Source organism: Pogoniulus pusillus, chromosome 27, assembly GCF_015220805.1.
Source record: "Pogoniulus pusillus isolate bPogPus1 chromosome 27, bPogPus1.pri, whole genome shotgun sequence".
NCBI lineage: Eukaryota > Metazoa > Chordata > Aves > Piciformes > Lybiidae > Pogoniulus > Pogoniulus pusillus.
Window position 1 is genome coordinate 19,241,647 of NC_087290.1, and position 23,026 is coordinate 19,264,672.

Genomic DNA, 23,026 nt, shown 5'->3' on the forward strand with positions numbered 1-23,026 from the left:
AGAGCTGCATGTAGCACACTAGCAGCAGCCCTCTGGGCAGGGCAGCCTGGTACTTGGCTCTGCAACCTGCCAGGCATGGACCAGAAGGCACAGAGCAGCTCTTCAGTGCCACTCCAAGCTGTCTGCACTTCCCAGAGCTGATCTAAATGCCGGGAAGGAAGCACAAATCCCCACGTGCATGAAACTTCTCCTGCCTATAAAAGTGTTCTGGGGTGTAGAGGGTTTATAGCTTTCTATAAATAATAAGATTTGCTATAGAGGGTGATCTCAGCTGAAGAGAAGCTTTAGTGTTGCTGTACCTGCAAAGAGTTTTAAAATGTAGAATAATTTCCCTGTCAAACAGAGAAGGGAGTGGGGAGGACTTGCTAGCTGCTGTGGTGCCCTAAAGGAAGCACAGCATTCCCCAGCTGCACGACGTGGGAAAGCAGAGATCCGATCTGCCAGAGTGGGCTGTGGAGATCACAGAATCATAGAACCAAGCAGCTGGGAAGAGAGCTCCAAGCTCAGCCAGCCCAACCTAGCACCCAGCCCTGCCCAACCAACCAGACCATGGCACTAAGTGCCCCAGCCAGGATTGGCTTCAACACCTCCAGCCACACAGACTCCACCACCTCCCTGGGCAGCCCATTCCAATGCCAATCACTCTCTCTGACAACAACTTCCTAACAACATCCAGCCTAGACCTGCCCTGGCACAGCTTGAGGCTGTGTCCCCTCATTCTGTTGCTGGCTGCCTGGCAGCAGAGCCCAACCCCACCTGGCTACAGCCTCCCTTCAGGGAGCTGTGGACAGCAAAGAGGTCACTCCTAATCAATGTGTTGTTTTGGCCCTGGCTGGGGGCCAAATGCTGACCAAGTTGGTTTGGGTCACCTGGCCTGGCTGTGCCCCCTTCCAAGACCTTGGCCATCCCTCAGCATGCTTTTGGGATGGGGGAATGTTGGAAAAGCACAGCCTGGGTGCTTGGCTCAGCAGCAGCCAAAGCCCTGCTGTGGTGTTGTCCCCAGCTACAGCACTGCAAGACGCAGCCCTGCAACTATGCTCTGGGCAGAACCCAGCTCAGCCAAACCCAATAGATGGAATCAGAACCAATGGATGGGAAACTGATGTCAGCTTCTGCTGCTGCGAGCCTGACAGGTGCCTGCTGCTGTGAGCAGAGCCTGAGGCAGTTGGGGCTGTGCAGTCTGGAGAGGAGAAGGCTCCCAGGGACCTTCTAGTGGCCTTGCAGGGTCTGCAGGGGGCTACAAGAAAGCAGGGGAGGGACTTTTGAGGCTGTCAGGGAGTGATAGGACTGGGGGAAATGGAAGAGAGCTGGAAATGGGGAGAGTCAGCCTGGAAGAAGTTGTTGAGCATGAGGGTGGTGAGAGCCTGGCAGGGGTTGCCCAGGGAGGTGGTGGAAGCCTCCTGCCTGGAGGTGTTTAAAGTCAGACTGGCTGAGGCTGTGGGCAGCCTGCTCTAGTGTGAGGTGTCTCTGGGCATGGCAGGGGAGTTGGGACTGAATGATTCTTGTGGTCCCTTCCCTGACTGATTCTGTGGTTCTGTGCTTCTACTTCTGTGTGCTCCCAAGCACCTCTCTGGCCAGAAGTCTGTACCTGACTCAGCCTTTTTTTGGGAGTGTAGCTACACTTAGCACTGCAGATTGGGATACTTGTTAAGTCAGGTCCTTCCCCACATTGTTTTTGGCTAACAGAAGTGACCAGGCACAGGAAAAATGAAATGATGGATGAGTTGGCACTTGTGCACTCAACAAAGTCAGTACAAGAGGAAATTCTGGCTGATTTCAGCAAAAAGAGAGTTCTCTGCAGTGTGACCCTGGCTGTGCTCCTCTGCTTGGGCAATCATTTATGCCCAACAACACCTTAGGAGCTGTTGTTTGGATCAAACACAGCGAATGATACTCAACTGCCTCTGACAGAAGAAAGGTTTGAAGCATTAACTCTTCCTTCCAAAGAGACAGTTCTCACCATTCCCTGGCTCAGCAGAGGGCTCTGCTTGGTCCACACTCCTACTCCACCTGGAAGGAGCAAAGAGATTCATCACAATCCATTCTCATTTCTGTTTCTATTTTTTCCTGTACCCCAGGATAAATTAAATGAAGGCAATGTTCCAATTCTCTCTGCTTGCAGGTGTTTTGATTTGACTTTTCAGATAGGGTTGATTGTTCTAAGCAGCCAAAGAATTTTCTGCTGTGAGCAGCTCTGCACATGCTGCAAAATTGAAATGCATAACTCCTGAACTAAGGTGCTGGAACTGTTTGGCAAATAGTCACAGGCCCACAGGATCTTAGGGGTTGGAAGAGACCTCTGCAGAGCTTCCTATCCAACCCTGCCACAGCAGGAGCAGAGAATCCAGCACAGGGCACACAGGAGCACATCCAGACAGGGCTGGAAAGGCTCCACAGAAGGAGACTCCACAGCCTCTCCGGGCAGCCTGTGCCAGGGCTCTCTCACCCTTACACTCAAGAACTTCTTCCTCCTGCTGAGCTGGAACCTCCTGTGCTGCAGTTTCCATCCCTTGCCCCTTGTCCTGTGGCAGGGCACAGGTGAGCAGAGGTTGTCCCTGTCCCTTTCTCCCTGACCCCCAGCCCTCAGCTCTTGACAGACATTGCTCAGATCCCCTCTCAGCCTTCTCCTCTGCAGCCTAAGCAGCCCCAGGGCTCTCAGCCTCTCCTCCTCAGGCAGTGCTGCAGTCCCTTCAGCATCCTTGCAGCTCTCCCCTGGACTCTCTCCAGCAGATCCCTGCCCCTCTTGGCCTGGGCAGCTCAGAACTGGCTGCAATATTCCAGATGGGACCTCACTGGGACAGAGTAGAGTGGAAGGAGAACCAACCTGGATCTGCTGGGCACGCTCCTCTGACTGCCCCCAGGATCCCGCTGGCCTCCTTGGCCGCCAGGACGCGGATGCTCTGACTGGGGCCGGGCGTGTCCCCTCCAGCCGGAGCGGGGCAGGCTCTGTGCGCGCTCAGCGCTGGCGCTGCAGCTGCTGGCGGGGTCCGTGCCCGGCTGCCCAGAGCAGCCCAGCAGGAGGGTCTGTGCTGCCCCCTCGTGGTGCCGGCGGGAATAAGACGCCCTGAGAGCCCCAGGATCATACATAGGCAAACTGAAACAAGCTTCTGGCTTGTCACTCGTAGATTGGGTCAGCATACACAAGGTGCTAACTAAGACCAATCTGCTCTGTACCTATCAGCAGACAGAGCACTTTTTCTAAAGAGAAAATATTTTCTTTCTTTTAAAGACCTTTTCCCATAGAAGGTCTCAGTGCTAAACCTTCTCTTTTCCTGATTCACTGACAGCAGGTGCCAGATGCTCACTGCTTCTGGAAACTAAAATTTACCTTTTCAAACATTTTCTGCAGGTTCTTTTCCTTGTGAAGGTGTTTTTGGTTGCCAGCTGTAAGGAGCTGAGTTTGTTTTCATCATGTTCATTCCAAATTGTTTGTCCCCAAGTGTTTTCACAACAGGGTGCTAGGAGAATGGAGTAAAAACACTTCTGGACACACAAAGCCACAGCTCTGTGACTGTACTGGGCTGGCTCAGGAGCAGTGTGGGCAGCAGGACAAGGGAGGTTCTCCTGCCCCTGTGCTCAGCACTGCTCAGGCCACACCTGCAGTGCTGTGTCCAGTTCTGGGCTCCTCCATTGCAGAGAGATGTTGAGGTGCTGGAAGGTGTCCAGAGCAGGGCAGGAAGGCTGGGGAGGGTCCTGGAGCACAGCCCTGTGAGGAGAGGCTGAGGGAGCTGGGGGTGTGCAGCCTGCAGCAGAGGAGGCTCAGGGCAGAGCTCATTGCTGCCTGCAGCTGCCTGCAGGGAGGCTGTAGCCAGGTGGGGTTGGGCTCTGCTGCCAGGCACCCAGCAACAGAAGGGGACACAGCCTGAAGCTGTGCCAGGGGGGGTCTAGGCTGGATGTCAGGAGGAAGTTGTTGGCAGAGAGAGTGATTGGCATTGGAATGGGCTGCCCAGGGAGGTGGTGGAGTCTCTGTGGCTGGAGGTGTTGAAGCCAAGCCTGGCTGGGGCACTTAGTGCCATGGTCTGGTTGGTTGGGCAGGGCTGGGTGCTAGGTTGGGCTGGATGAGCCTGGAGGTCTCTTCCAACTTGGCTGATTCTGTGATTCTCTAGCAGCTGCAAACTAGACAAGGCCACAGTTCCCATTCTCAGGCATGTTGGGATGCAAGCTGGGGCTGCATCTGAAACTGGAGGTTAGGAAGAAGTTATTCAGCACGAGGGTGGTGAGAGCCTGGCAGGGGTTGCCCATGGAGCTGATGGAAGCCTCATGTCTGGAGGTGTTTAAGGCCAGGCTGGATGAAGCTGTGGGCAGCCTGCTCTAGTGTGAGGTGTTCCTGGGCATGGCAGGGGGGTTGGGACACTCTGATCTTTGTGGTCCCTTCCAGCCCTGACTGATTCCATGATTCCATGATTCTATGATTCTGTGATTCTATGATTCCATTCTGTGATTCTGTGAGCCTGTGAATCTGTGATCTTCACATACAGATTGAAACTGTTCCTCCCCTGCCTTTGGGTTGCCTGGACCCAAGCTGTCCCCCCTAGCCCATGCAATAGTCGAACTCAGGAATAAGAACCTGTTGCAATGGAATAGAACTTGCATAACAGAAGTTGTTAGAGAGGGGGAAAGTGAGGGGCAGTAGCCACATAAATGCTACAAACAGAATGTTCTCATCTGCAAAGAGGTGGCAGGGTTTGTCTGTTACCTCAGCAACACCTGATGCTCAGCAGAAAAAAATCTAATAGCAGTGGTGGAGCCCAGCTGAAAGAAGAATGTATTTACTTAATTACTGTGCAGAGGCCTCTGAAGAGAGCTGACAGCCCAGGCAGGCAGGAGGGAAGATGGATGGGAAGGAAGTGTTGTTTCCTTGTGCCATCACTCGGATTCAGATGGGATGCCAGGCTGGGCTGGAGGAGTGCAGCAGCTCTGCCTGCCTCCTGCTCCTGCCAGGCCCTTGAAACACTCACGGGGGAGTAACAGAGGGTTGGAGCTGAGCTGCAGGGCTGAGGCTGCTGTGGGGGCATCATCATGGAGCTTCCTCCTCAAGCAAGCATTGCTCTCAGCCTCTCCATTGCCCTTGAGATGGTCAACCACAGCAACCATGAAGCATTGCTGCTGGGCCAGAGCTAATGCCAGCCATTCCAAGTATGGTGCCAAAATGCCCTGAGGCCCTCAGACAGAGGTTTCCTTTGGCTGTAAATGCCCATTCAAACTCAGGCCACTGTGTAAGGCCTTTCTCTGGTCTCTCTCAGTGTGGCTGCCAAAAGAAAATCTTTCTACTGTTATGTTTCTAGGCTGCTCCTGGGCTCAGTGACATTCTCCAGTAGGACTAAGTGTGATGGTTTAGTCCTGCTGGGGCATTCAGTATAGGAAGGACATGGAGCTGATGGAGCAGGTCCAGAGGAGGCCACAGAAATGCTCAGGGGTTGGAGCAGCTCTGCTACAAAGAGCCAGTACTAGCCCAGGGTCTGAAAAGGACCTTCATCCACTGTGGCATGCCTTGACACAGGCAAACCTCCTGCAGGAGTGCTGATGAGCTCATATGCAGGCCAAACAAGCTCCTCAGTGAGAGCCTCAGGCTTGGGAAGGCTCTCTTGGGGGAAAACTCCACAGCTCTGCCAGGAGCACAAAGGCTCCTGGAGTGAGCCATCCTGACACCAACCCACGGGAGCCTGCACGCGAGGAGCACACAGCGAACACTCTGCACGCTGCTCGCCCCCAGAGCATGAGGAGCAGAGCTGGAACTACCTTTACAGTGCCTTGCTGGCAGCTGCTCCCAAACTGTGGTGAGAAGAGCAGTACACAGACTGCTCTGGTGGAGAATGAAGCGGAGCACTTTGCTCAAAGTCAGGCAAGGGCTGCACAGTCTAACGGCAAAAAGCACCCACGGAACTGCTCCTCTCGTGGTGCTGCAGACTCTTAATGGCAGAGATCACTGAATGTTAGCATGGAATCACTGAATCATGAGAAGAACAGTCACAGAGCCACAGAGTCATAGAATCACAAAGTCACAGGGTCACAGAGTCACAGAGTCATGGAGATATAGAATCATAGAGTCACAGAGTCACAGAGTCACAGAGCCATAGAGTTACAGAGCCATAGAGTCACAGAGTCACAGAGTCACAGAGCCATAAAGTCACAGAGTTACAGAGTCACAGAGTCACAGAATCACAGAGTTATAGAATCACAGAATCCAGAATCACAGACTCAGAGAATCAGTCAGGGATGGAAGGGACCTCAAGGATCAGCCAGTTCCAACCCCTCTGCCATGCCCAGGGACACCTCACACTAGAGCAGGCTGCCCACAGCCTCATCCAGCCTGGCCTTAAACACCTCCAGACAGGAGGCTTCCACCACCTCCCTGGGCAACCCCTGCCAGGCTCTCACCATCCTCAGCTGAACAACTTCTTCCTCACATCCAGGCTCAATCTCCCCATTTCCAGCTCTCTTCCATTCCCCGCAGTCCTATCACTGCCTGACAGCCTCAAAAGTCCCTCCCCAGCTTTCTTGTAGCCCCCTGCAGATCCTGCAAGGCCACCAGAAGGTCATCTTCTGTGCTGATTAACAGCAGACCTGAGGTTCCCTGTAATCTCAAAGATAGCAGCTCTTAAGAAAGCCTTTTAATGAGAGAGAGATGCTGGCCTCAAAGGTCTTAGGGTCAAATGTGGTTCAGATACAACAAGGATCACATTCTGTGCTTCTGTGCTCCACAGCCTCCCTGGGTGACCTGTGGCAGTCTCAGCAGCAGCAGGGACCTGTGTGTTGGGCAGCAGGCAGGCAGAAGTGTCCAGATTCTTTCCCATGCAAGGCAAAGTCTCACACCACAAAGGGGAAAGGAGCAGTAAGGATCTGATAGCGAAAGCCTCAGCTGGGATATTGTCTGAGCTCTTGGGTAGTGCTTTTGGTGATCCTCAGCAGAAGCTGGGCAGCTGGGCATTTTGTGGAGTGCTTCATTACCACAGGTTTTTCCACATGCCTTTGTGACTCTGGAGGCAGGGCTAGCCCAGGATGTCCCCCCTGAAGTGAAGCAGGAGGTCTTCTCAGCAGAAGGAGCAGGCAGTAGCTGTTAGATGCAATTCAGAAAGCTTAATCTGCATTCAGGATGAAGTGTCTGAATGGTGTGGGACCCTCTAGCTCTCTTTGCACCTGGACAGCACAGGGTGAAGCTGGGGAAGTTTGGTGTGCCCCTTCTATGCCTCTAGGGGCTTCTGCAGAGGAAGAGACCTGCTAGCTGCCAAGAAACAACTGTGTCTCAGGCTGCTTTCAGTGCCAGGTTAAGTCTCTTGGATCCACAGCTCAGTGGAGGCTGCAGAAGTGTTCTTTATCTGGAGCCTATCTGTTCTGCTGGAAAGAAGAGCTAAAAGCTGAGCAGTCTATTTTTTAACAACACCATTCTGAACCCTGTGAGATTTCTGCTAGAATCAGGAGTAAAATGTCTGTACAGATGAAGAGGACTTCGAGGAGTCTTAAAGCATCAGATAGGATCTTATCTGACTTCTGACAACACTGCTAAGCTTCCTCGCCCTTTCCTGGTAAGAAAGTGATTCCCATTTCAGCAGCTGCCACTGCCAACCTCGTCCACCCCTGGTCAGATGGTTCCCCCTCTGCTGGTACCTAGGGAAGCACCAATGCAGTGCCTCCTTAAAAGTCTGCTATGTTATATCATCATCAAGTCTTCCCTGCAGGTACTGCTGGGTGAGCACTGGACATGAACCAAACATGCACACAGAGCCATAGAGTGCAGCAGGCTGGGCAAGACCTCAGAGATCATCCAGTCCAACCTAGCACCTAACACCTCCTAATTAACTAACCCATGGCACCAAGTGCCTCCTGCAGGCTTTTCCTGAACACCTCTGGGCACAGCGACTCCACCACCTCCCTGGGCTGCCCATTCCAATGCCAATCACTCTCTCTGGGAAGGATTTCTTCCTAACATCCAGCCTGAACCTGCCCTAGCACAGCTTGAGGCTGTGTCCCCTTCTTCTGTCCCTGGCTGCCTGGCAGCAGAGCCCAACCCCACCTGGCTACAGCCTCTCTGCAGGCAATGAGCTCTGCCCTGAGCCTCCTCTGCTGCAGGCTGCACACCCCCAGCTCCCTCAGCCTCTCCTCACAGGGCTGTGCTCCAGGCCCCTCTCCAGCCTTGCTGCCCTGCTCTGGACACCTTCCAGCACCTCAACATCTCTCTGCAATGGAGCAGCCCAGAACTGGGCAGAGCTGGAAGTGACTCAGCCCTGCGGAGTGTAGCACCCAGGGTCTTTGAAAGGCTTCTTCCACCAGCGGAGGCTGAAGGGGGAAAGGAAGCAGCAAGACAGAAGGGCAGAGCTTTATTGTCCTTGAGGTACACTGCAGGAAGGGGAGGATGGGTCTGAAGCTGGGATGATTAAATACTAATGGCACAAACTTCACAAGTGATGAAACAGCCAAATAAATAAGCAGAGCTGGAGAGCAGACACCTCAGAGGAGCAGTGCTTCTGCCAGACAGTTTGATGAATGTCTGGGATGCAGCAGCACAGCTCTGTCCCCACTGCAGGCACCTTTGGCTTCGGTCAGCAGCTCAGTGATTGCCCTGGTTTGGGTCTCTGCACTGGGAGCTGGCAGCAGCACTCCTTCTGAAAGCACAGGCTCCCATTTCTGACCCAGGGAGGTTCTCCTCCCCCTCTACTCTGCCCTGGGGAGAGCTCAGCTTCAGTACTGCCTGCAGGTTTGGGCTCCCCAGTTGAAAAGGGACAGGGATCTGCTGGAGAGGGTCCAAGGGAGGGCTGTGAGGATGATGAGGGGACTGGAGCACTGCCAGGTGAGGAGAGGCTGAGGGACCTGGGGCTGCTTAGTCTAGAGAAGACTGAGAGGAGATTGAATCAATGTCTATAACTATCTAAGGGCTGGGGGTCAGGAGGGGGGGACAGGCTCTGCTCACTGCTCCCTGGGATAGGACAAGCAGCAATGGATGGAAGCTGCAGCACAGGAGGTTCCAGCTCAGCACAAGGGGAAACTTCTTGAGTGTAAGGGTCCCAGAGCCTGGCACAGGCTGCCCAGAGAGGCTGTGGAGTCTCCTTCTCTGGAGCCTTTCCAGGTCTGTCTGGATGTGTTCCTGTGTGCCCTGAGCTAGATTGTATGGCCCTGCTGTGGCAAGGGGGTTGGACTGGATGATCTCTTTGGGTCCCTTCCAGCCCCTGACATCCTGTGAGCCTGCAGAGCTATAGCAGGGGTTTGTTTTCTTCACAGAAGGCACAAGGTGCAAGCTGCTGCTCCCACAGGCCAGCATCAATAGTCCTCAGATTCCCAAAGCCAGATCTGCTTCGATCATTTCCATGTTAGTTTGTCTCGACTTCAGGTCAGGCATTTTGGATTCCTGTTGCTTTTCATCAGAAGTTGATTGCTTTGCTTTGACAAAGCTGAAAGCCTTCTTTGTGCTCTGCAGTGCCAACAGCATCGATGCCACAGAATCACAGATCTGTAGAGGCTGGAAGGCACCTCCAGACACCATCCAGTCCAACCCCTCCTGCCAAAGCAGCAGCACCCAGGGCAGTCCACACAGGAAGGCATCCAGATGGGATTGGAAAGGCTCCAGAGAAGGAGACTCCACAGCCTCTCTGGGCAGCCTGCTCCAGGGCTCTGGCACCCTCACTCCAAGGAAGTTTCTCCTCCTGTGGAGCTGAAACCTTCTCTGTTGCAGTTTGGATCCATTGCTCCTTGGCTTATTGCTGTGCACCACCCAAAATCATCCTGGCTGGGTGCTAGGTTGGACTGGATGAGCCTGGAGGTCTCTTCCAACCTGGCTGGCTCTATGACTCTATGGTTTTCCTGTGCATAGCAGAGAATGATGGAAGTCTAGGTGCCTGAGTGACCCCTCTGCTCTAGGAAATCAGTGTGCCCTGCTTTTCCTAGGGAAACAGTTTCCCTCTAGTCCAGGAGGCACATCTGCAACAGCAGCCACTCTGGTGCCTGTAGACCAACAGGTTTACAAAGGAATTCCACACACATCAATTTGCTTTTTGTTGCAGAGACCAAATGTTAGCAGAAGTGAGCATGCCTGGAGCTGAAACTTTCAGCCTAGCTCTCTCCCCTCAGCTCCCTAGACATAGGTAGGCTCCCACTCATCTGCAGGCAGTGCTGTTTCAGTTGACTTCCATTGGGAATGGCAAGCATTTCAAGGAAGGAATAAACAGCCTCCTCTTCTCCTTTATAGCTTTCATAACCATTTAGCTGAGTGACCTGAAACGCATTGAAGTGCAGATTATGTGAGGTAGAGCAAGAGAAAAAGAGGCAAAGCATCCTCCTAGTCACAATTAGATGACAGAGAATTCAAAGAGCCCTTCAGCTGGGCCTGCCTTTGAGCATTACTGAGCCTTCAGTAAACAAGAAGCCAAATGGAGCCCATTCTCTTGTAATCACAAGTTCTGTCCCCATGTAACACCTCCTACAGACCCATCCAGAGGCTTTTATTGCTTCTTATCCCAGCCTTTCAAATTACTCCTGCTGCATCAAGCTAACACTCCACTCCTGCAACGTTTTGTGCTTAAAAGCTGCAAACACTTCAATCAAACTGAAAATATTTGACTGGGAAGGAGCTGCACAGCACATGTGACAGGTCTCAGATTTCTCTTCTGGCAGCTTCTCTTCCTGGCAGCGTTTTCAGGAGGGCAGCTTTGGTTGGGTGGGCTTCTTTGTGAACAGCACACAGCTCATTTTCCTTGCCAGGCTGGAGCTTGGCACAGCTCAGAGAGGTGCTGAGGTGCTGGAAGGTGTCCAGAGCAGGGCAGCAAGGCTGGGGAGGGGCCTGGAGCACAGCCCTGTGAGGAGAGGCTGAGGGAGCTGGGGGTGTGCAGCCTGCAGCAGAGGAGGCTCAGGGCAGAGCTCATTGCTGCCTGCAGCTGTCTGCAGGGAGGCTGTAGCCAGGTGGGGTTGGGCTCTGCTGCCAGGCACCCAGCAACAGAACAAGGGGACACAGCCTCAAGCTGAGCTAGGACAGGTTCAGGCTGGATGTTAGGAAGAAATTCTTCCCAGCAAGAGTGATTGGCATTGGAATGGGCTGCCCAGGGAGGTGGTGGAGTCCCCATGCCTGGAGGTGTTTCAGAGGAGGCTGCATGAGGCACTTGGTGCCATGGCTTTGTTAATTAGAAGGTGTTAGCTGATGAAATTGGAGGTCTTTTCCAAGCTGCTGAATTCATAGAATCACAGAATCAACCTGACACCCAGCCCTATCCAGTCAACTAGAATCAACCTCCCTGGAGGTGTTCAAGGCCAGGTTGGATGAGGCCTTGAGTGACCTGTTCTAGTGGGAGGTGTCTCTGCCTGTGGCAGGGCATTGGAACTGGCTGAGCTTTGAGCTCCCTTCCAGCCTAAGCCATTCTAAGGTTCTGTGATCTTATGGTAGGAAGCTGAGAGGCCTTCATGGATTAGAGCATCCCTCTGCCACCAGGAGTGGCTTTGTCTGAGCAGGGACTGGGATGGGTTGTCTGAGGGAGGAGCTGTTGCAGTCACTGCCCAGGCAGCACAAAAGAGGAATGAAGGACTAAGCTAGCTGGGACTTCTGATACTTGGAAGTTATTAGCACCCAGAAAGGCTCAGGCACCCTGACAGCTAAGCCCATGCTACAGCTGCTGCACACTAGGAACAATTTGTGTTCTGTCCCAACACGAGGAATGCCAGTAAACAACACTGTGCTGTCAGGCAGGAGAGGCTCTGGGTCAGGATGCAGGGTTTGGACTCCTCCTCAGTGCTCATCTTTTTCCCATGTGAGTACTTCTCTAGCAGCTCTCTACCCATCCGACTCGTGGGCTCGCAGTGCTCACCTCCAGAGGCACAGAGTCAGAGTCACCCAGGGCTGGGAGGGACCACAAGGGTTTCAGAGGGCAGAAGAAGACAACAGTGTGGTGAAGTGAACATGGAAACACCAACAAGTGTGTTTGAACTGTGCATCTTTAGGTCTGCTTAAATAACATCTCTGTGTTTACCTACAGAAGCAGTCACTGCTACTGGCCCTGAGAGTTTGCCTCTAAAATGACTTCCCTTGCCCATTAGAAAAACATTTTTATGGGCTGCAGAAGCCTGAGGATGAGGAGGAAATCATGACACAAAAAGCAGAGAAAAAGAAGCTAACAGTTTAGAAGAGAAATGAGAGATTTCAGGGAATATAAAGCATGAGAGATTAAAGCAGAAATACAATAAAGAGACTTACTGTAGGAATAAGCTTCAGGTTGGGAATGAGAATGATCTGAAAACAGTGAGCACATTAAACATGACCTTTAAGCTTCAATTTGGTGTGTGGGAGTGTGAGGTTAATGAAATAGCTGAGAGATCATATTGGTAAGAAATCTGCCTGCTGCTGCAAGCACTGCCAGGCACTCCCTGCTGTTAGCATTCCCCACAGCCCCTGGGCTCTCTGCTCTGACACCTTATTTATTTGATGAAGTGTTTGATCCTCAGCCCCATTTTTTTATGCTTCCTTTGGTTTTTCCTCACTTTCCATGATTTCAAGAAAAAAAAATGACATTTGGTCTAGGCCAAAACTCTGCAGCCAAAATCTGGAGAGCAGTGCCAGTTCTGGAGCCTCTGTGGCAAGAAAGGTCTGGAGGTGCTGGAAGGGGTCCAGAGCAGGGCCAGGAGGATGAGCAGAGGGCTGGAGCTGCTCTGCTGTGAGCAGAGCCTGAGGCAGTTGGGGCTGTGCAGGCTGGAGAGGAGAAGGCTTCCAGGGGACCTTATTGTGGCCTTGCAGGATCTGCAGGGGGGTACAAGAGAGCTGGGGAGGGACTTGTGAGGCTGTCAGGCAGTGATAGGAGTGGGGGGAATGGGTCCAAGATAGAGGAGGGAGAGGGCAGATTGAGATTAGACCTCAGCTACCCAGGGAGGTGGTGGAGTCACCATTCCTGCAGGTGTCTGAGATGAAGCTGGATGAGGCAATGAGTGCCATGGGTTAGTTAGAAGGGTTAGGTGCTAGGTTGGACTCAATGATCCTACAGGTCTTTTCCAACCTGCTTAATTCTGTGCTTCTGTGGTTTTGAGGCTGTCAGGGAGTGACAGGACTGGGGGCAATGGAACAGAGCTGGAAATGGGGAGATTGAGCCTGGATATGAGAAAGAAGTTGCTGAGCATGAGGGTGGTGAGAGCCTGGCAGGGGTTGCCCAGGGAGCTGGTGGAAGCCTCATGCTTGGAGGTGTTTCAGGCCAGGCTGGATGCAGCTCTGGGCAACCTGCTTTAGTGTGAGGTGTCCCTGCCCATGGCAGGAGGGCTGGAACTGGATGGTCCTTGAGGTCCCTTCCAGCCCTGACAGTTCCATGATTGTGTCACCGAAGAACCTGATGCTCAGCACCCCATGTGGTTTGGCCTGGTTTTGCTCGTGCCTGGACTACGAGACCTGTATTACACTTGGCTTTGTTCCATGGAAGGGAAAAGGTTGTCTTTCTCAGCACCCAGTCTGGCAAGGGCACACAGCCTCAAGCTGTGCCAGGGCAGGTTCAGGATGGATGTTAGGAGGAAGTTGTTGGCAGAGAGAGTGATTGGCATTGGAATGGGCTGCCCAGGGAGGTGGTGGAGTCTCTGTGCCTGGAGGTGTTGAAGCCAAGCCTGGCTGGGGCACTTAGTGCCATGGTCTGGTTGGTTGGGCAGGGCTGGGTGCTAGGTTGGGCTGGGTGAGCTTGGAGCTCCCTTCCAGCCTGCTTGATCCTACGATTCTGTGAGCATCCTCCTGCTCCTGTTGCTCAGTGAGCAGCAAGCACATGCAAAGTGGGAATCTCCCTTTGTGTCTCCTAGGCAGCCTCTGCTCTGGGACACAGGCAGCCATGCACAGTAAGGAAGCACATGGAGCACTATGAGCACAACGAGCTCTACAACAACAGAGCAAACAAGCAAGAGGCACTGAGCATTTCACTGGTTTAAAGGGTTTAGTTAATTAATCAGGTGTCAGACTTTCTCTAACGGCAAAGGGTGGTGGTGGAAGGTGAGAAAGGCATTCTCTGCACAGAATACCTGCTCATTATTGAGCAGCTGAGCACTGGAAAGCTCTCCTTGCCCTTTCCAGGTCTGTCTTCTTCTTGTCTTGCACATCAGAAGCTCTTTTTAGCAGGCACTTCTGGATGTGCTCTTCACCCTCGGGTGCGTTTTCACAGACAAAGCACTGCATTAAAAGAGCATTAAGGACAGAGAGAAGACCCAGGCCTGCCAGCATTAGCCTTGCTTGTGCAGCTTTAATTGGCTTTCTTGTGGATAGAAGCTGCAGTTAATGCTTTCCACACAGCCTTGGCCTCAGCCACTTCGTGGAACAGGCAGAGCCTGCCAAATGGGGAGCTGCAGGATCTGTCATTTGTCCTCATCCGTGGCACATAACTTAACTTGGATCTGATGGGAAAACAGCCATTTCCTCATGGTCACTGCTAGAGCACTTCTCGCTGCAGTGATGCTCTTGCAAAGACATTTGCAGAACTAGGGTGGTTGGAACTAGATGAGAGAGGGCCTGGAAGGGGCTGCCCAGGGAGGTAGGTGGTGGAAGCCTCACCCCTGGAGGTGCTCAAGGCCAGAATGCAGAAAAGCAGCTGCACAGCAAGCTATAGAGAGGTGAAGTAAAATCCTCCCCCCTTTTAAACTCCTTCCCCTGTGCGAGCTGGGCTGTTGCCTTGAGCCTGAGCCACTGCCTGCTCCAGGCAGGTCTCCTTCCTCTGAGCTCCATCCCCAGCCCGTGAAGCTCAGCTGCTATTCCTGTAGCGGGAGGGACTGGAACTCTTCTGTGGGTTTTGTTACCAGCCTGCAGCATAGATAAATCCACACCACTGCTTTCTCAGCCACTCCCGGGTTTGTGCTGGCACTGTTGGTCTTTTTTGCTGGTCACGATGAAATTGTTTCCATTTTTAAGGCAGGACTCGCTGCTGTCACAGGCATGGAGCTAAATTTGCAGGCTTACATAAAGCTCTCTTCTGCCCTAGGTGTATCTTTCCTTTTCTAATCCTCCCACGCTGAAATTTTCTCTCTTCCCATCCTCATGGATCCTCAGGTGTGAAAAAAACCAAAAGTTGTTCCCTTCCTGTAACACCTTTGGAACCTCTTTGCAGCCACCTCCACGCTGGTGCCGGCAGTGCCCACTCTCTCTGCTCAGATGGCACTCTCAATCAGGGAACACATTCTCCAGCTGTGCTGTTGAGCATGACGCAAACCCAGCTAATTAGTAGTGGCAGCAACAGGAGTAATTAAAAGAGAAACAAGAATCTTTTGTTTTTTCAACAGACAAAGAAACCTCCTTGAGCAGAGTTTCCCCTTAGAGCATAACCCTGCTTCATTTTAGGCAGAAAGTCAGCACTGCTCAGCCAGTGTTTGCCTGCAGACCTCTGGGGCAAGCTGAAGTTCATCTCCCACAGGCAAAACGCCAGGAAGAACACACAGGTGCTGGGCCAGCCACAGTAGCTATGGGTGGAGAGAGATGGATGGATAGGTAAAGAGAGAGATGGATGAACTGGTGGATGGATAGATAGATGGATGGATTGATGGATAGATTGATGGTTGGATTGATGGATGGATGGATAGATGGATAGATGAATAGATAGGTGGATAGATAAGTAGGCAGATGATAGATTGATGTCTAGATGGATGGATTGATGGGTAGATAGGTAGATAGATAGATAGGTCTATGATAGAGAGATAGATGGATAGATAGATAGATAGATAGATAGATAGACAGATAGACTGATATCTAGATGGATAGATAGATAGATAGATAGATAGATAGATAGATAGATAGATAGATTGATGGATAGGTAGATGATAGATAGATAGATAGATAGATAGATAGATAGATAGATAGATAGATGTATAGATGGATAGATAAATAGATGGATAGATGGATAGATGGATGTGTAGATGGATGGATAGATACATAGATAGATGTATAGATGGATAGATGGATGTGTAGACAGATGGATAGATAGGTAGATGATAGATAGATAGATAGATTGATAGATAGATAGATGTATAGATGGATGGATAGATAGTGATGGATAGGTAGGTAGATGATAGATAGATAGATAGATAGATAGATAGATAGATAGATAGATAGATAGATAGATGTATAGATGGATAGATGGATGTGTAGACAGATGGATAGATAGGTAGATGATAGATAGATGAATAGATGGAGAGGTGGGTAGATGATAGATAATAGAATGATAGATAGATAGATAGATAGATAGATAGATAGATAGAGAGAGGATAGATAGGTAGATGGACAGAAAGACGATAGGTAGATGGTAGGTGCTGTGTTGCTGCAGCCCTTCTACAGAGCATGGCTGTTGTATGACATGCACTAAAGCAGTCATTTCTCCTTTATCAAGCTATTTTCATGCACAGCACATCTCAGAGGTCTGTAGCATAAACCAGATAAAAATATCAGTGATAGATAAAACAGAACTAACTCTATTAAACAAATGTTTCCAGAAGAATGGAGCCCATGTAAATTATGTGGCTAACATTTGATCAAACAGAGAGAGATCTTAAATTTTAATTTAAATGCATGAGCAGCTGTGGTCGACCTAAAGTCTCTGAAAGCAAGAGGCCCAGGAAAGGCAGGCTGCGAAAGTAGAGCATCAGAGCAGGAATTATGACCATCTGAGGGAGCCTGCCTGAGCCATCTCTTTGTAAAACAAAGCCAGGGGACAGCAGCAAAAACATTTCTGTGCAGTGTTGTGAGCTTTGGGCTGGACACTGAATGAATAAGGGGGCTGCTAGCAGCAATTGCATCAGAGTTCATCTTATAGATCTATAGATAGAGATGAGAGATGGTATAAAGATACAGGTGCTGTAGATTATGTAGATGATACAGATTATATAGCTATAAACGGTGGAGGAGAAGCTCAGTCTGAGCTGTCAGTGTGCTCTGGCAGCCCAGAGAGCATCCAGAGCCTGGGCTGCAGCCAGAGCAGGGTGGGCAGCAGGGCAGGGAAGGGATCCTGCCCCTCTGCTCCACACTGCTGAGACCCCACTTGGAGTGCTGCTGGAGCCCCTGGGACAAGAGGGCTGTGGAGGTGCTGGAAGGGGTGCAGAGAAGGACCGCGAGGATGAGCAGAGGGCTGGAGCTGCTCTGCTGTGAGCAGAGCCTGAGGCAGTTGGGGCTGTGCAGTCTGGAGAGGAGAAGGCTCCCAGGGGACCTCCTGGTGGCCTTGCAGGATCTGCAGGGGGCTACAAGAAAGCTGAGGAGGGACTTGTGAGGCTGTCAGGCAGGGATAGGACTGCGGGGAATGGAAGAGAGCTGGAAATGGGGAGATTGAGCCTGGATGTGAGGAAGAAGTTGTTGAGCATGAGGGTGGTGAGAGCCTGGCAGGGTTTGCCCAGGGAGGTGGTTGAGGCCCCATGGCTGGAGGTGTTTCAGGCCAAGCTGGCTGAGGCTGTGGGCAGCCTGCTCTAGTGTGAGGTGTCCCTGGGCATGGCAGGGGGGTTGGGACTGGCTGCTCCTTGTGGTCCCTTCCAGCCCTGACTGATTCTATGGTTCTGTGATTCTATTCTGTGAGATATAGATATAGATATGTATATATATAGATATAGATGACAGAGACAGAGATGGATATAGATGATATGGATATAGATATAATTGATGTGGATATAGATATAATTGATGTGGATATAGATATAGATGTAGATGCAGATTATGTAGGTCTATAGATACAGATATAATACAGATAGAACAGAGCTTGTACAAGTGATCCACTGTTTCCAGCTCCTAAAGATCCACTATCTGGATTCCTTACCATCCTGTGTTTCTCTCTGAAGATGCTCTGTGCCATAGCAACTACTTACCCTTGCTGTCCTTCCTGAGAGGAGTGAAAGCAGTGACAGAATGCAGTGAGACATAAAATGCAATCTGACCTTCAGGGAAAGGTCCTTTTATTTCAGCACATGAAGGTAGGCATGCAAGAAAGAACTGAAATGTGGCTGGAGCCATTGGGAAATCTGAGGTCCTACTCCTGAAAGTTTTGGTGCTTGCAATGTTTTTAACCAGGGCAGGTCTACATTTACAAACATGAGCAGTGCTCAGAGAGAGGCAACTCCCCTCCAACTGAATGCTCTAGCCAGAGGGTTTGGCTCTCTCCTGGGGCTCATTCTGTGTCTCTGGGCTTGCATACTTTGCACTGCTTTGTATGCAGCATCAAGCACCAGACATAAGCAAGCCTGGCTGTGTTTTAGCTATCACCCCCTTGTTGAGCTTTGAACAGAGCTTAAATCCCTGCAGGCCAACGATATCCCAACACTAGATCTGCTTCTCTCTTGTCAGCTCTTTTAGATATGAACAAACTAAACGAGCCTGAGATGCAGACTTGAGCATTTGGCCGTAATTAGCCATGCTGGTTAGCTGCTAACACATCCCCTGGCACCTTTTTACCAAGCCAAGACTTCTCAGGTTCAGGACTGAGATGTGGCCTGAGTGTAGTTTCCAACAGCCAAAATAAACGAGGTGGGTTTTATTTACAACAGGAAAGAGAACATGAGCAATGCCACCCACACCAAAACCCCCAAGCAACAGCAACAGCAGCAAGAATAAAAGAAGGTTACCAAATAAGTGTGAATAAATGACCATTGCAGCAGAGCACTGGCTCCCCTCTGCACATGGCTGCTCTGGCTGAAGGGCAGCTTCTGTACTCATCTGTTTGGAGTAATTACACACTTGCTTGTGGTGAACCAGTGTGTGAAAGGCAGAATGGCAAGAGCTGAGCAGTGTATGGGAGTCAGGATAGCAGAACTGAGCAGTGTATGGCAGTCAGGATAGCAGAGCTGAGCAGTGTATGGCAGTCAGGATAGCAGGAGCTGAGCAGTGTATGGGAGTCAGAACTGCAGAGCTGAGCAGTGTATGGGAGTCAGAACAGCAGAGCTGAGCAGTGTATGGGAGTCAGAATAGCAGAGCTGAGCAGTGTTTGGTAATCAAATTGAGAAGAAGTGACTGAATGTGTGGAAAGCAGAGAGCCTGAGCACATTGACCTCATGTCTCAAGGTGCTTCTGAATTGTGAGCTGGAAGGAGGGCAGATATGGAGCTGGGGTTTGTGTGTAGGAGCTCCAGACCTGCTTGTAGGGAGAGAGCTGCCACACAGCAATGCAATGCTTAGGTCTGGGGAGTGCTTCTCTAAGAGAATGTACAGCTAAAGGGAACCAGGCTGGGGACAGGCCAGGATATTCCTGCAGACCTGAGCAGAACAATCCAATCTAAACCTCCTCAGCCTCAGCCTGAGGCCATTCCTCCTTGTTCTGTCTCCAATTACCTGTGAGCAGAGCCCAGCAGCAGCCTCTTGAGGATGATGAGGGGATTGGAGCACTGACTGGTGAGGAGAGGCTGAGGGACCTGGGGCTGCTTAGTCTGCAGAAGAGAAGACTGAGAGGGGACTGAATCCATGTCTATAAATCTCTGAGGGCTGGGGGTCAGGAGGGGGGGACAGGCTCTGCTCACTGCTCCCTGGGATAGGACAAGCAGCAATGGATGGAAGCTGCAGCACAGGAGGTTCCAGCTCAACACAAGGGAGAACTTCTTGACTGGAAGGCTCCCAGAGCCTGGCACAGGCTGCCCAGAGAGGCTGTGGAGTCTCCTTCGGTGGAGCCTTTCCAGGTCTGTTTGGATGTGTTCCTGTGTGCCCTGAGCTAGATTGTGTGGTCCTGCTCTGGCAGGGGGGTTGGACTGGGTGATCTCTTTGGGTCCTTTCCAACCCCTGACATCCTCTGATCCTGTGATCTTCTGAGTGTTCCCCAGGAAAGGGAAATACGAAGACAAGTTGAGAGGACTTCAATCCCTCCCTGAAAAGTCACTCTGAGATGTGAAAAAGAAGCTGTATTTTAACAGTGCCACTGAAGGCTCAAGGCTCTCATCAGGAGTGATGCTGCTTTCAGAAGCACACTGCTTTGGCTGAGGCCTCTTACTATAGAGGCCTTGAAAACATCTGAGGTCTGCCAGGGCCAAGATGCTCAGAACAAAAGTTGTTCTTAGCCTAAAATAGATTTGCAGCCACGTAGGTAAAAATACACAGAAACTTTATCTCTCCCCACTTTGATTATGTGTCCAGGACGTTAGAGCTGCTTTATGCCTTCAGTTAGATGCAGTGAGACTGGCAATGGGTGCCTTGAGCATGCAGCACTAGTTCACACTGAGCAGCCCCTGCAGGAAAGGTAGCCTGTGCCAGGGCTGCATGTACCAGGGCCTGTGGCAGTGGTCTGGAGCCAGAACACTGTAAGCCTGACCAGCTGGCGTGGAGCTGCAGCCCAGGGGCTGCCACGCAGATGCTCCTTCACCCCCAGCTCGGAATGTGCTGCTATCTCTGGTACATTCCTCACTGCTGGAGACAAAAGTCCTCAGCTGAGGAAGTGCAGTGGGGATGAGGGGGTGAGGAAGCCTGCGAAGACGAAATGGAGACCCTGAACCATCTGCTGCTAAAAGCAAGAGCAGAGAAACTGAGGCTTATGCAGGATAAATCTGAGTTCCCCCTAAATAGTGCTTGATGTGCAGCACTGTTCAGAAAAGACTTTCTCCTGCATGCAGCTAATGTCCTCAGTTTATTCTGGGGGCTGCTCTCTCAGAACTGCTGAGTGACTCACAGTCAGCAGATGACAGGAACAGCATCAGCTCCTCTTGTCCTCAGAACAGGACAGCTCCTGCTCCGTTTTCCCACACCATCACAGACCACCTGAGCCCTAATCAGTGCTCAGAGGCTTGAATCAAGAAAGCTGGGGAGGGGCTTTTGAGGCTGTCAGGTAGGGATAGGACTGGGGGGAATGGAACCAAGCTGGAAATGGTGAGATAGAATGGAGCTGATTGCTGGACACGACCACACAAACGGTGCTTCAAGGAGCAACCCCAGAGAGCTCTTCAGAAGAGGCTGTGCAGCTCTGCCTGGATGTGTGTCCTCTTCTCATTTGCATTTAAATCACTTTGCTTGTTATTTGGCAAATATTCCCAGTCCTTTCCCTCTCCCTCCCTCTGCCAGCAAGAGCTGGCACCCCAGGGGGGTTGTGGATCACAGGATCACAGGATGTCAAGGGTTGGAAGGGACCCAAAGAGATCACAGAATCATAGAATCAAAGAGGTTGGAAGAGAGCTCCAAGCTCAGCCAGCCCAACCTAGCACCCAGCCCTGCACAATCAACCAGACCATGGCACTAAGTGCCTGTCGCCATCCCTGGGGCTGTTCAAGGCAGGATTGGACGTGGCACTTGGTGCCATGGTCTGGCCTTGAGCTCTGTGGTAAAGGGTTGGACTTGATGATCTGTGAGGTCTCTTCCAACCCTGATGATACTGTGATACTGTGATACCTCCAGGGATGGGGACTCCACCACCTCCCTGGGCAGCCCATTCCAGCCCTCTGCCAGAGCAGGACCACACAATCTAGCTCAGGGCACACAGCAACACATCCAGACAGGCCTGGAAAGGCTCCACAGAAGGAGACTCCTCCACGTTTGTACTTAGTGAAATGTGAACTTCGTTTCCACTCAGTGTGGATCAGGCACACCTTTGTCAAAAGCAGGCTGCCTGAAAGGCTGCCCCCAGGCCACCCCAGATCAACAAGTTTCTGAGGACGAAGTTCTTCACCAGGAGAGTGGTGAGAGGCTGGAATGGGTTGCCCAGGGAGGTGGTTGAGGCCCCATGGCTGGAGGTGTTTCAGGCCAGGCTGGATGAGGTTATGGGCAGCCTGCTCTAGGGTAGGGTGTCCCTGGGCATGGCAGGGGGTTGGAACTGGCTGATCCTTGTGGTCCCCTCCAACCCTGCCTGATTCTATGGTTCCATGATTTGATTAATTTCTTCTCCTTTCACTTGTGAGTAAACGTTTTAGAGTCTCTGCTTTGGGCCTGAGCAGTTCCCTGCTGCCCGTGGGGAGCATCCTGCGCCTGAAGCTTTCCCTTTGTCCCTCTCTGCTCTCTCCTGTCCGGAGCACGAAGTGTCCGCGCTGCGCTCGGCCGAAGGCTGTCTCCTTGCGCCATCTGCTGGACGCTCTTTGCATTGCTCCGACGCGCTCCGTCCGCTGCGCCCCGATCGCAGCTCAGCGGCTGCAGGAACCGCCGCAGATCCTCCCGTCCAGCCCCCCTGCCAGAGCAGCAGTAGAGACTCCAGCGCAGGTAGCACAGGAACACACCCGGATAGGGTTCACAGGATGTCAGGCGTTGAAGGGACCCAAAGAGATCACCCAGTCCACCCTCCCTGCCAGAGCAGCAGCATCCAACCTAGCTCAGGGCACACAGGAACACATCCAGAGAGGGCTGGAAAGGCTCCACAGAAGGAGACTCCACAACCTCTCTGGGCAGCCTTTGCCAGGGCTCTCTCACCCTTACACTTGCACAGTTAACCTTGGCCCATGGCTCTCACCTGCTCAGGTCCAGCTGTAAAGCCTCCCTTCCCTCTAGCAGGTGCAGTGACCCTGACTGCTGCTGCAGTGAGCTGCAAACATCTTCACTCAGCTCTAAGCCTGCTGAGGATCCAGGCCTGGGATGTTTTTCTCCACCGTTAGTCTGCTGTGGGGAAAAGTTGCACTCAGGCTGTGAGTCTGTTGAACAACTAACCAAGAATTACTTCACCACCGGTGTCCAATTTAGCTTTTTGTGCTTAATTTCTGGGATTAAATTAAAACCAGATGCCCCCCAGGGCTAAAATGATCATAAATTAGTCTTATATGGCAAAATCTGCCAGTGGAGCCAAAGTGCAGTTCTAGCTGCAGCCTGCTGCTTGTAAGAGGCAGCACCACGGTGCTGTGTGTAGCTGAGCGACCCTCAGCTGAGAGCTGAGCTGCAGAGCTCCAGCTGTCTGCACAGCTCCCTCCTGCCATGCGCAGCCTTTCTCCACAGCATCACACAGAAAGGGTTTGCCTCTTAATTGCAGACTCCATTAAGCAAGAGAAGCCTTTGGAGATCAGCTCAGGGTCACAATGCGGTTTAGGGCCACAGGGCCTATGAAGTCAGTCAGGTTCAGGCATTGCTTTTCTTTCTGCTCCTTCTGCTCCTCCACTCTCAGCTCCCCTCGGCTCCACATACAGGCAGCAAAGAGCTGTGGAGCTCAGCATGCAAGGAGCAGTCAGGCCCCAAGGATTTCATTTAA

The 23,026-nt window shown here is 51.7% G+C and overlaps 1 protein-coding gene across 1 annotated transcript in view; it reads right to left on the reverse strand.

Annotated features, from left to right (window-relative positions):
* The window catches only part of KCNC2 (potassium voltage-gated channel subfamily C member 2), a 195,943-nt gene that overhangs the window by 30,756 nt on the left and 142,161 nt on the right, over positions 1 to 23,026 (reverse strand). The gene's annotated exons all lie outside the window — the stretch shown is intronic.